Genomic DNA, 12383 nt, shown 5'->3' with positions numbered 1-12383 from the left:
GTGTCCAGGAATTTTCGGAATTTGTGAAGTTTCATCTCGCCCACCATTTTCTCATGAAACATATACCCCCCCCCCCCCCCACACACACACACACTGTTTTTAATGTGATTCATGCAACTGTGACCTTGAATTCCATGGGAAAAAACATTTTCTGAGATACTCCCCCACTTCCACCATAACAATCTTGGGGGACCCGTGGATAATTTTTTTTTTTTTTGGGGGGGGGGAATGGCAGAAACTAGTCATTTCCCGTGGAAGTGAAGCTTAAAATTGCTTATATCCCAATTTACCCTAACCTATCCTAACTAACCTAACCTAACCTCCTATTTTTTTCACTATCCCTTAATATTAATTTGCGGGGAAAACGTTATTAATTAAGAAAAGTTGTTGGAATTGTCGTAATGTAGATGCAAACAACATACAAATTGTTGTGTGAGACGAAACTTCACAAATACCGAATTTTCTTGCAAGAATGAGACAGACATGAGGGTGCTCAAGGAATTCTATGCATATTACTTTTAGATAGTTTGGGGGATGCAGGGCCTGATACTGGATATATTATTGAAACTGCATTAAGCTCCAGTAATCAACTGATGAGATTAATTCCATGTTACTGTTTCAGGTCCTTTTCAGCCAAGTGTAAGCCGGGTGTTCATGGATGTGGCAAATGCTTTGTCCAACAAGGCAATGCGTGAGATAAAGATGCCCTCTTCAGAACAAGGAAGAAGAGCAGTGGCTAGAAACTTTTCAAGAATACGCAATTTGCCCAGAGTTGTTGGAGCTATTGAGTGTAAGACTCTAAATAACTGTCCAGAAAAAAATATTTATCAATGATGAAAATAATGGTTTGCTGTTGTTGAAGTAATAATTGATACATCAGCATGTATATTTATATTTACGTTGTCATTGAATATGCAAATATTTATGTGAAAAAATGTCCACAGGTACACATGTTGCCACCAAGGGTCCAAGAATTGATGAGGCCCTGTACATAAACAGGTAAAGGTTCCATTCGCTAAACATACAAGTCGCATGCGATGCTGCTGGCTTGATCACTAGTTACTGTGTCAGATTCCCAGGTAATTTCAAATATTAGGATGTCAGTCGGTACTCGACACATTATTACCTAACCGGAAATTTTGAGTACTAATTATAATATCTAAGCCTGGTTATAATTCCTCCATAGTACATATGCCAATAAACAGGTAAATGTTTATTACAGTGCAGATGTAGGTTTCATCACAATAACTCATTCGCAGGGACAACAAATGATTCATTCATTTGGCGCAACAGCTACTTGCGGGAGCGATTTGCTGAAGGAGAGTTTGGAGAGTACCTACTCCTAGGTGTGTATGGTGAGGTGTTCATCCTTAGGATAAAGATAAGTTATTATAATTCTTTTGCTTTATGCTTTGTTATAATGCAGGTGACAGCGGCTACCCTTTAGAATCATGGCTGATTACCCCTGTAGCTAACCCAAAGACAGCAGCAGAGGAGCGCTACAGCAGGGCTCACATTAGGACACGTTTTGTTGTGGAGCAAACGTTTGGGGTCTTGAAAAGTCGCTTCAGGTAGCTTTGCTTTCAGTTCTGTACCACTTAATTTGCCTCTTTGCTAGAGTTAGCCTTATCATGAAACCTTAAGAGGTTAATTTGTCCAATGTGGTGCAGTAAAGTGTTGAAGGATGGGTTACAGTAATCACTACTAAAAGTTTTTGTAGTTGCCTAACATACATTTTCATGTACAGGTGTCTCCACAGGTCTGGTGGAGTGTTGCAGTGTAGCAGTCACCGCTCAAATTCCGTGTTCCTTCCCCTCAGTGACCATAAGAAAATGGGGCGTTGCAGCATAGACTCTATGTTCATTTTTATTTTGTGTCAATGTTTTCGTTCGTGCTCCTGTCTCGCTGTTTCTTGTGCGTCTAATTGTTTATCTCTTGTTACTTGTTTATCTTCTACTGCCCGTCCATGTCCTCTTGTCGTCCATTCGTACACATTGTTCTACACATACACCCACACTTAAATGTCAACCTTCACAAACAACATTCACACAAACGCATACACAAACAAACACCTATCCTATGTGTTGTCCTTGTTGTAATGAGCTGTGTATGTTTTGTCCAATAAAGTAACCCTGGCGGATATGACTTTCTCTATCCGTGAACCGATTAGCACTTAGAACACTCGCAACCACCAACAATTGGTGACCCTGCAGTGTTGCTATGGTTCAAGGTGGCTTATAGCTGGTGCCGTACCAAGGGCACTCTCTCCTAGAGTGGAGGACCTGGGCAGGGTAACTTGTCCATTCGTCCGCCCTCTCCTGGGGCAAAAATCCTCACCTCCATTCGGGGTTCGTGGGGCTGAGCACTCAGGTCGGGAGAAACATTACGCCGTAGGCGTGGTTGCCACCTTCAGGGTTCTCCCCCGCCCTCCCCCAGGCGCCTTCTGCGCCTTCCCCAGGCACCTTCTGTGCCCCTCTCCAGGCACCTTCTGTGCCCCTCTCCAGGCACCTTCTTTGCCCCTCTCCAGGCACCCTCTGTGCGCCCCTCCAGGCACCCTCTGCGCGCCTCCTCCAGGCACCTTCAGCGCCTCCTCCAGGCCCCCTTTGTGCCCCCTCTCCAGGCCCCTTGTGCACCCTTCAGGCATCTTTTATGCCCCATAGTGCTCTTCCCGGCGCTCACCCACCCACCCCCACCCTTTCCCCTTCCTGCCTTCCCGCTGGTCCGGCGACTGAGACACGCACATCGTGTAACACACTACACAGACTCAGTGAACACTCAAACACAGTGCGACATATTACTGAGACACACAGTACCACACACTCAGTGTACACGCCACACACAGACTCGGTGTACACGCCATAGACTCAGTGTATACGCCACCACACACCACAGACTTAGAGAGACACGCAAACACAGTGTGACACCCCACTGGGATTACTAGCTGCCCCCTGGATTAACCACCGCCTCCTGGATCTACCACCGCCCTCTTGGATTATCTTTCACTTGTGGATCTTTGTGTACAGTGCAGTGTGTCCAGCAACAGTTCAGTGCAGCACGTCCCCAGCAACAGTTAGTGTCACAGTGTTACCTACTAAGCATATAGTGTTGTGTTACAGTGCCTTTTTGAACACTGGTTCACTCCCCGAGCCACCGAGGCCCCTGCTGGCAGCTAGCGCCTTCCCACGCAGTCGTTCGACGCACTCACGACTGCCGCGGCTCCTGGCATATGCTAGCGCCTCTTACTCCTCAACCGGCTGTGGCCTCTGGCACGCTGGCATCTAGCGCCTTACCACGCAGTCGTTCGACGCCCTCACGGACTGCCGAGGCCCCCCTGGCACGCTGGCAGTTGGCGCCTTTACAACACGCAGTCGTTCTACTCTCACCGACTGCCGAGGCCCCTGCTGGCAGCTAGCGCCTTCACACGCAGTTCCCTCGACGCACTCTCTGACTGCCGTGGCCCCCGGTGCGTTTACGCCAGTGCCTTTCGCCCATCTCCACGCCGCTCGACTTCACCATACCTGACGACGACATGCAACTCTTCCTCTACTACGGCGGTGTCCTTCAGAGCACCACTCTTCTGCTCAGAACCCGTCTATGTGGTTCGCGATTTGGGAGTGCGGATTCAAGCCTTCCAGGATCTATTAAACAGCCAACCTTTCAACTCACCGCAGCCCACCTCACCCAGCCCACCTCACGCAGCCCACCTCACGCAGCTCAACTCACGCGGCCCACCTCACGCAACCCACCTCACGCAGCCCACCTTACGCTCCTCAACTCACGCTCCTCAACTCACGCTCCTCAACTCTTGCTGCTCAACTCCTCGCTGCTCAACTCCTCGCTGCTCAACCCCTCGCTGCTCAACACTTCAGCTCGACTCACCGTAGCTGTTGTCACCGCATTACTCACTCCAGCTCGACGTACTGTAGCTGTTGTCACTGCACTACTCACTCCAGCTCGAATCACCGTAGCTGTTGTTACCGCATTACTCACTCCAGCTCGACTCACCGTAGCTGTTGCCACTGCACTACTCACTCCAGCTCGACTTACTGTACCTGTTGTCACTGCATTACTCGCCCCAGCTCGACTCACCGTAGCTGAACTACTCAGCGCAACTTACCGTTCCTCAACACAACTCTACTCAGCGCAACTCATCGCACAACGCTACTCAGCGCAACGCATCACCGTCTGCCACAGCGCCTCAGCACCAGAGAAGATTTCGTTCCTCCTTCCTCGTCACTGGGGGGGGGGGGGGGAGTAATCTGTAGCAGTAACCGCTCAAATTCCGTGTTCCTTCCCCTCAGTGACAATAAGAAAATGGGGCGTTGCAGCATAGACTCTATGTTCATTTTTACTTTGTGTCAATGTTTTCGTTCGTGCTCCTGTCTCGCTGTTTCTTGTGCGTCTAATTGTTTATCTCTTGTTACTTGTTTATCTTCTACTGTCCGTCCATGTCCTCTTGTCGTCCATTCGTACACATTGTTCTACACATACACCCACACTTAAATGTTAACCTTCACAAACAACATTCACACAAACGCATACACAAACAAACACCTATCCTATGTGTTGTCCTTGTTGTAATGAGCTGTGTATGTTTTGTCCAATAAAGTAACCCTGGCGGATATGACTTTCTCTATCCGTGAACCGATTAGCACTTAGAACACTCGCAACCACCAACAATTGGTGACCCTGCAGTGTTGCTATGGTTCAAGGTGGCTTATAGCCGGTGCCGTACCAAGGGCACTCTCTCCTAGAGTGGAGGACCTGGGCAGGGTAACTTGTCCATTCGTCCGCCCTCTCCTGGGGCAAAAATCCTCACCTCCATTCGGGGTTCGTGGGGCTGAGCACTCAGGTCGGGAGAAACATTACGCCGTAGGCGTGGTTGCCACCTTCAGGGTTCTCCCCCGCCCACCCCCCGGCGCCGTCTGCGCCTTCCCCAGGCACCTTCTGTGCCCCTCTCCAGGCACCTTCTTTGCCCCTCTCCAGGCACCCTCTGTGCGCCCCCTCCAGGCACCCTCTGCGCGCCTCCTCCAGGCACCTTCAGCGCCCCCTCCAGGCCCCCTTTGTGCCCCCTCTCCAGGCCCCTTGTGCACCCTTCAGGCATCTTTTATGCCCCATAGTGCTCTTCCCGGCGCTCACCCACCCCCACCCTTTCCCCTTCCTGCCTTCCCGCTGGTCCGGCGACTGAGACACGCACATCGTGTAACACACTACACAGACTCAGTGAACACTCAAACACAGTGCGACATATTACTGAGACACACAGTACCACACACTCAGTGTACACGCCACACACAGACTCGGTGTACACGCCATAGACTCAGTGTATACGCCACCACACACCACACAGACTTAGAGAGACACGCAAACACAGTGTGACACCCCACTGGGATTACTAGCTGCCCCCTGGATTAACCACCGCCTCCTGGATCTACCACCGCCCTCTTGGATTATCTTTCACTTGTGGATCTTTGTGTACAGTGCAGTGTGTCCAGCAACAGTTCAGTGCAGCACGTCCCCAGCAACAGTTAGTGTCACAGTGTTACCTACTGAGCATATAGTGTTGTGTTACAGTGCCTTTTTGAACACTGGTTCACTCCCCGAGCCACCGAGGCCCCTGCTGGCAGCTAGCGCCTTCCCACGCAGTCGTTCGACGCACTCACGACTGCCGCGGCTCCTGGCATACGCTAGCGCCTCTCACTCCTCAACCGGCTGTGGCCTCTGGCACGCTGGCATCTAGCGCCTTACCACGCAGTCGTTCGACGCCCTCACGGACTGCCGAGGCCCCCCTGACACGCTGGCAGTTGGCGCCTTTAACACACGCAGTCGTTCTACTCTCACCGACTGCCGAGGCCCCTGCTGGCAGCTAGCGCCTTCACACGCAGTTCCCTCGACGCACTCTCTGACTGCCGTGGCCCCCGGTGCGTTTACGCCAGTGCCTTTCGCCCATCTCCACGCCGCTCGACTTCACCATACCTGACGACGACATGCAACTCTTCCTCTACTACGGCGGTGTCCTTCAGAGCACCACTCTTCTGCTCAGAACCCGTCTACGTGGTTCGCGATTTGGGAGTGCGGATTCAAGCCTTCCAGGATCTATTAAACAGCCAACCTTTCAACTCACCGCAGCCCACCTCACGCAGCCCACCTCACGCAGCTCAACTCACGCGGCCCTCCTCACGTAGCCCACCTCACGTAGCCCACCTTACGCTCCTCAACTCCTCGCTGCTCAACTCCTCGCTGCTCAACTCCTCGCTGCTCAACCCCTCGCTGCTCAACACTTCAGCTCGACTCACCGTAGCTGTTGTCACCGCATTACTCACTCCAGCTCGACTTACTGTAGCTGTTGTCACTGCACTACTCACTCCAGCTTGCAGCATAGACTCTATGTTCATTTTTACTTTGTGTCAATGTTTTCGTTCGTGCTCCTGTCTCGCTGTTTCTTGTGCGTCTAATTGTTTATCTCTTGTTACTTGTTTATCTTCTACTGTCCGTCCATGTCCTCTTGTCGTCCATTCGTACACATTGTTCTACACATACACCCACACTTAAATGTTAACCTTCACAAACAACATTCACACAAACGCATACACAAACAAACACCTATCCTATGTGTTATCCTTGCTGTAATGAGCTGTGTATGTTTTGTCCAATAAAGTAACCCTGGCGGATATGACTTTCTCTATCCGTGAACCGATTAGCACTTAGAACACTCGCAACCACCAACAGCAGTACACTCCCCTGAAGTGTGCCAAGATCATGACGGCTTGTCTGCTGCTACGCAACCGTTGTGTTAGACGTGGCGTTCCAGCTCCACAGCAGCTGTAGGTGCTTCTGTATTTCATTGAGATAGTGCTATCTTTTATATACTCCACAAATTGCTGTCTGTATCAGTGCTCCTTGTATACTTAGGTTTAGGGTAGATTTATTAACATACATATGCAGTAGCAATGTCAAGTGGAGGTGCTAGTTATTCGGCATATGCTACAGTATGCCAGTACTGCTTAAGTTCATCTTTAATTTATTTTCATTACCTCCCCAGCAGAAAGATGAAGAAGGAGACTTGCCTCCTGCGGCCGGACACCATGAGCGTGGGGCAACTGTCCGAAAGGAGCTCATCCAGAGATGGTTTACATGAGATCTGCAGTGGAGCTGCTTAAGTGTGTGTGTGTGTGTGTGTGTGTGTGTGTGTGTGTGTGTGTGTGTGTGTTGTAATTTCATTATTTTTGTATCTTCCTCCTCCTCCTCTCTCTCTCTCTCTCTCTCTCTCTCTCTCTCTCTCTATGTATGCATGTATGTATGAGTATATTTCACAGGAAGAATTTTTTTTTTGTTAAGTTCTCTGTAAGTAATTAAAAAAAACATTAAGTTAAGTCTTCAGCAACAAATAAGGAGTTAATGAATTTTTAAAATTTTAGTGTAAATATATTCAACCATACGCAACATTGTATAAAAAACATGATCTCCTTTTATAGAAAAATATAAAATCTTAGTATAAACATTACCAACCGTTTACAGATGTATAGCTATAGTTTCCTTTTATTAAAAAAATAAAGAAATTTTAGTATAAGTAAAATATTATAAAAGAGTACATGCCAATATGACCTCTTATGCATTATAAAATATTTGTGTTAATATAATCAATCCTGAGAAACTAAGATTACAGCACAGCTCACTTTGAGGTATACTAGAATCCTGAGAAACGAAAATTATAGCAGCTCAACTTGAGGTAAATGGTATTGGGTAAAAAAATGGAAAAGGGGACTAGAAACATCAGGAACTAAAAATGTAGCACAGCTCAACTTGAGATTCTGGTATCGGGAGCAAATGGAACGTGACTAGAATCCAAAGACAGAAAAAAAAAAAAATTTACATCAAAACTTAATCCTGAAAAAGACAAAAAAAATCAATATTTACACCTAAACTAAAAAAAAACAATGAGAAAAAAACTAACAACCTTAAGAAAGACAAAATAACTTGATCCTCTAAGATTTACGTCATAACTTAGTGATTAAAGGAGAGAAAAAAATCCAGGAAATAAAAAATGCTTAATCCTATATGATTTAAACCTTAATTGCTTAAATGAGGGGAAAACCTATGGCTTCCTATTTAATTCGGCCTCCCATAGCCTGGACAAGTTTTAGGATGCCTGCTGGTGTTTCAGCTAATTTCTGCAAGGCAGCCACAGTCTCCCGCTGCATTGCAACACACTCCCGCTGCAGTGCCACATTCTCCCGCTGTAAAGACACAGCCTCTCTTTGAGTCCCCACAAGGTCGGAAATAAGGTCCCGTACTTCATTTACATTAAGAAGCTGAGGTGCCACCTTAATCTCCTCCATGAAACCTAGAATAAAAAAAAATGCAAAAATTTAAGTAAACCCAAAAATTTCATCAAGTTTGTTGTGATGTTTATCTTGGAATGGTAGAGTGAAAGCAGAGGGTTTTTGGCAAAAATAGTGTACAAAACAAACCTAATACATATAGCACTCTACTTCTCATGCTGCTGTAAACAACAATGTTTCTCTTATATTCATCTGTTAACCCATTACAGTTAAGCAAATGACACATAACGTCTCATTCTTTAGTCATTAAACTCTCATGCCGCTGATAGCGTCTTATTTTAAAATATTCGTTCATGAGAATGAACACTTATGTACTTCAAAGGAAGGTGTGCACAGTTTAAGGCTTTAAACCAAATACAAATAAAATGCACCGTTTTTTTTCAATAACTACCATAATACGATGTTACTATATGATTCACCTTGACTCAAGGCTGCTATCAGATATTATTGGGATTCTCCGCCTCGCCTTCAATCACCATGACAGTAAACTCTCCCTGCGGTGTACCACTTGTGGAGGGATGGGTACCTTCTTGAGCAGGACCCAGAGCCTGAGAGGGAAGGCACTGTGTAGCACCAGCTACATCTGAAATATAGTTAGGAAATGGTATTATCACAACCACATGTAAAGTTGGGGACATATGGTAAGCTGCATGTGGCCTCAGTGCTTATCTCCAACACGTCAGCCCCTTGAGCCCATGGTATGCCGGAACATACTGTCCTGCTGGGACACAGGGCCAGTGTGACATCCAGGTTGCCACACTTTACCTTTCCCAGGTACACATTTATGAAGCCACCAGAAAGGGAAGGATTAACATCTGGGTGAACTGTCACTGATGATTCTAGGACCAAATCTTGTTTGGAATAGGTCTGTGTCTAAAATTCGTATGCAATTGTTCATCAGGGATAATGTTTGTATGAAAAAAGTTTGTATGGAAAAGTTCGGATGCAAAAGTTAGTATGGTGTTTGTACGATATAAAGTACATATGGAAAATATTCGTAATGACGTAAGTTCGTCTGGACAAAATTTATATCCTATGTATTTTATTAGTAGCCATTTCTGTGTTCTAATATTAATTCCTGCTTTGAGACTATGTATAGGCAAAGAAACATACGGAAAATGGTTAATCAAGTTACTTACTCAAAGAACCACCCTCGCTGTCAGGAATGGGCAGACTTGCATACCCTGTGGGAGAAAGAAGGTCGAGCAGGGCCTCCTCAACTTGGGAGAACTCCTCTCTAGGGGGTCCCCCACCTGTTGGCATGAACAACTATTATATATATAAGCATTTCATTGGATATTTTGTTTAAAAAAAAAATGTATGTGCAGCTAATCCACATACCTTGTCTGCCAATTCTTGGTCGATATATAATATCAGCCAATGAGCAAACAATGTTAAAGTAAGTGTACAGGCTCATTTGGTAGAGTGACCTTCTCCTCAGAGCCATGTTATAGCAAATAACAGACTGATAATGTAGAAAGTCCTGGATATACCGAAACATGTCTATTTGAATAATATAAATATATACTAAGAATATACTAAGATGGGACCAGATGGAATCTCGGGACAAGTGCTAAAAGGGTGTATAAATAAATTATTGGAACCACTTTATGACATAATAACATGCTCTATAAATACGGAAAAACTGCCCTTAGAATGGAAAGGAGCGCACATTGTACCAATTTATGGAAGTGGAGATAAAATTGAACCACTAAATTACAGAGCAGTCTCTTTGACAAGTGAAATGTGCAATATCTGTGAAAGTATAATACAAAAATAAAGGGTCGAACATTTAGAAAAGGAAAACACGATAGGCTAAATAAGGGACAGTTTGGATTTAGAAAAAGGGAATTCGTGTGTCACCAACTTTCTATGTTTCTATTCAAGAGCAATAGACGTGATGCAAGAAAGAGAAGGATGGGCTGATTGTGTATATATCGATCTGAAAAAGCTTTTGACAAGGTTCCACACAAAAGGTTAATCTAGAAGCTATAGCAGTGGGGATGAATGGCGGGAAAGGTTATCGAGTGGATGAAGGATTACTCTATGGAAAGAGAAATGAGGAAGGTGATTAGAGAGGATAAACCAAACTGGGGGAAGGTAGAGAGTGGAGTTCCTCAAGGCTCAGTCGTGGCACCAATAATATTCATGTTATATATAAATGATATAGCGATTGGTATAAAAAAGTTATATGGGCCTTTTTTGCAGACGATGCAAAGTTAGTAAGAAAAGTGAGGACGCAGGAAGACTGTGAAGAGTTGCAAAAAGACCTGGACAGAGTGTACAGATGGAGCCAGTTATGGGAGATGGAATTTCATGCAAACAAGTTCCATGTTATGGAAATGGGAAAAAAAAGACCAAGGAAAACATACAGGAAAGAAGAAGACGGGAGAGAGGAGAGCTGATCACCCTGTACAAATTGATTCATAATTTTGATGAGGTGGATATAACTCTTCTTAGCTGCGAAAACGCAGGGGCTGAGATGACATGGAAAGAAACTTAATAAAGGAACCTGTTTGAGTAACTCACATGGATGGCGCAACTGGTTAGAGCGCTGCGCTGCCAGGCTTCATGGTCTGACAGGGCGGCGGTTCGAGCTTGCTCAGGCCGGAGTCTTTCCGGTGACTAGGAGTGGTACCTGTCCTCTCTTGAGGAAGGGAGATGGGGTGTGTGGTGTGTGAGATCCTGGCAGTACCCATAGTTCAAAGATACAGAGGACTTGCTCGCGTCGAAAGGGTACATCCTGGTGATTACGATTCCTTAAACCTTAAGCTACCTTTGAAATCCTGTAAGTGAATTTATTTTGAATAGTAAGGTAGTGCCAATCATCACTTAAGACACTAACATTATTGGAATTGAAATGATGAAACAAAATAGAATCTACATGTTTAATCATTAGTATGATACATACATTTTATTGTCATAAATTTCATTTTCATAATTATGATTTTCAGAAATGTTGGAGAATGTCATTGAGAACCAAAATGAAGTGCCTTAGGATGCCTATGAAAGAGTTTGATGCCCTCAAGGCAAAGTTTGGAGCACCCCAAAAAGGCAGCAATTGATGATGAGGTACCAACTGTCCCTCTCAAGAAGCGTTGGAAGCCTCGTGTAAGTACTCATTACATGCTTTGTAATATTTTTTTATACTTTGTTTTATACAAATGAGATTATTTTATTTATTTATTTTTATGATCACATTCACATAGTGGGTGAATGCTATATGCTTCTTAGATTAGTATTTTGTCACAGGATCACCACTAAGAATCCTGGGAATGGTGTGCCTAGAAATAGGAATAGGTGAACAAGGCACCTCCAGGTTGTGGTTACCAGTGGTCCCCGACAATTACATCGGAAATGATCTACTATTAGGATGTGACGTGTTAGGACAGGACCCCATGACATGGAATAATAAGCAAGGTACTTTGGTATGGGGCGGTACATTACACCCAATCCGCTACGTAGCCAAACGACACGGTAAGGTAGAACGAGTTCGCATTGTACCGGGGACGATCGAACCCTTCAGGCCCACCTTGAGAGTAAACAACCCGATCGAGATTCCATCCTTCCGGACTGAGTTGTACCCTCTCACGGTATCTGAGCTTCCGGGAACCATTTTGCTGGTATCCCCCCCATCAAACCCCTAGGCACGATTTTGTCTGCAGATTGACAGAGGAAAGGCAGGTGTTTGTTCCCATATATAATCCAAACAAAACTCACCAGATTTTCCGAAAAGGTACCTACCTCGGCTCCTACGAACCCGTGCAAGTCATAGAAGAGCTTAACTCACCGGGAAAAGGCCCAGATTTGGGGAGGCGATGGCTGAATGGATAGGGAGACGGCCCCGCGTTCAGGAGGACGCGAGTTCAATCCCCGACCGGTGCCACCAAGCTGGGATTTTTCAGCCGCCGCCGAGTGGCTTAAAACTACCCACATGCTGTCCAGAAGACCACCTATCAACCCGGACTCTAGATTCAAGGATTAAAGATGAGCTCCGGGAGGGCAGCATGAGCCATTGCAAAATGGCGCCACTATAAACAC

At 45.8% G+C, this 12383-nt stretch overlaps 1 long non-coding RNA gene across 1 annotated transcript; it reads right to left on the bottom strand.

The window, feature by feature from the left end:
- Window positions 1-8816: 8816 nt before the first annotated feature.
- Window positions 8817-11051, bottom strand: LOC126986470 (uncharacterized). Its single transcript, XR_007739767.1, has 3 exons — window positions 10872-11051; window positions 9482-9595; window positions 8817-8925 (listed from the first exon to the last, which is right to left on the bottom strand). It is a non-coding gene; the product is annotated as an uncharacterized LOC126986470 (long non-coding RNA).
- Window positions 11052-12383: the final 1332 nt, after the last annotated feature.

This window comes from Eriocheir sinensis, chromosome 6 (genome assembly GCF_024679095.1).
Source record: "Eriocheir sinensis breed Jianghai 21 chromosome 6, ASM2467909v1, whole genome shotgun sequence".
Classification (NCBI taxonomy): Eukaryota; Metazoa; Arthropoda; class Malacostraca; order Decapoda; family Varunidae; genus Eriocheir; species Eriocheir sinensis.
This window is presented reverse-complemented; position numbering and strand designations above follow the sequence as displayed.